This window comes from Hibiscus syriacus, unplaced genomic scaffold (assembly GCF_006381635.1).
Source record: "Hibiscus syriacus cultivar Baekdansim isolate YM2019G1 unplaced genomic scaffold, ASM638163v2 tig00111942_pilon, whole genome shotgun sequence".
NCBI classification, from domain to species: Eukaryota; Viridiplantae; Streptophyta; class Magnoliopsida; order Malvales; family Malvaceae; genus Hibiscus; species Hibiscus syriacus.
Genome location: NW_024063218.1, coordinates 979,933 through 981,517, shown reverse-complemented (window position 1 = coordinate 981,517; position 1,585 = coordinate 979,933).

Sequence of the window (1,585 nt, the reverse complement as noted above, 5' to 3'; positions counted from 1 at the left end):
TAGCACATCTTCTTTGAACGGCTCAAGTGGTCTTTGCCCCACTTTACTATTACCTCCTCCGGAAGTACTCACCTGACATTCGTACTTCCATGTCACTTGCCGATTGTCCTTATATTGAAAAGGCCGAGGTGCTGAAATTACCACCTTGGTTGGTGTTGTTACTGTCATACTTGCCTTAGGGGTAATTATCAAAGGACTACCCCTACCAAATCTTCTGTCTGATGATTCTCCAGTGGCACAAACATCTTATTCCAAGGACTCTTGAATTTCTTCGTAAAACTCCAGCTCCTTCCGATCCATCATGAGCTGGACTAACAATCTGAACTCTGGGCAATCTTGCATTTTATGCCCTTCTTTGTTGTGGTAACAACAATGGTTACCATCTTCATTTTCTGTCGTATCTGGATATGGTGCAAGAAATCCTGCCTTTACCATTTGGCTCCATACCCAAGTCAAAGGAGATTTAATTTCCGAAACACTTGATTTAATTCTCCTGCCCCCTTCAGTAGTAATGGCATTGATTCTTGTCTCCTGATGATTAGGTAAGGGATTCTGGGCGACGTTTGGTGCTCCAGAGTTGAAAGTGATCCAATTCTTGTTCCGCATTCGTTGCACAAGTCTCTTGAATGCGAGACAACTTTCAATCGAATGCCCCTGCACACCGCCATGGTATTCGCAGTGAGCGCTCTCGTCATACCATTTTGGGTAAGGGGGACTTATTGGATTCATAGGATAAGGCGACACTGCATGAGTGTCGAAGAGCTGTTGGTATAATTCTTTATATGTCATGGGAATGGGTTCGAACTGCTCCCTTTCCCTTTCCCTTCTTGGTTCTCTCTGATTCTGTCTAGAAGTACCGGATGGCACAGCTGCTGTGGAATTTGAGCTTGAGATCTTAACCCCCTTGCTGACGTTGTAGGTGTTTACATTGTTGATCTCTCGCTCTTTTTTTTTCACGGGAGGTTTTTTACTGGAGTCTCCTCCCTCAATCTTTCCTTGTTTAATGGCCAACTCGATCATTTCACCGGCCATGACTAAATCTGAGAAACTTCCCGACGTGATTGCTACCAAGTGCCCGAAGTAAGGTACCTTCAAGGTCTGTACAAACAACTTTCTAGTTTCCTTTTCATCCAAGGGTGGATGAACTTGCACAGATAAATCCCTCCATCTCTGTGTGTACTGTCGGAAACTCTCACTGTGTTTCTTCTCTAGGCTTTGTAACACAACCCGGTCTGGTCTCATATCGTTGATATGCTTATACTGCTCCAAGAAAGACTTGGCTAAGTCTTTCCACGTCTTGATATGAGTTCGACTAAGCTGGTTGTACCACCGAATAGCTGAACCGGACAGGCTCTCCTGAAAGCAATGGATAAGGAGTTGGTCATTCCCGCCATATCCTGTCATCTTTCGACAGAACATAGTGATATGGGCTGAAGGGCAGCTGTTCCCGTCGAACTTCTCAAACTCAAGAACTTTAAACTTTGGTGGAAGCACCAAGTCTGGAACTAGGCTCAGCTCCATTGCGTCCACTCCGTAATAATCATGGTCTCCCTGGACCATCTTTATTTGATCTTCTAATATTTTT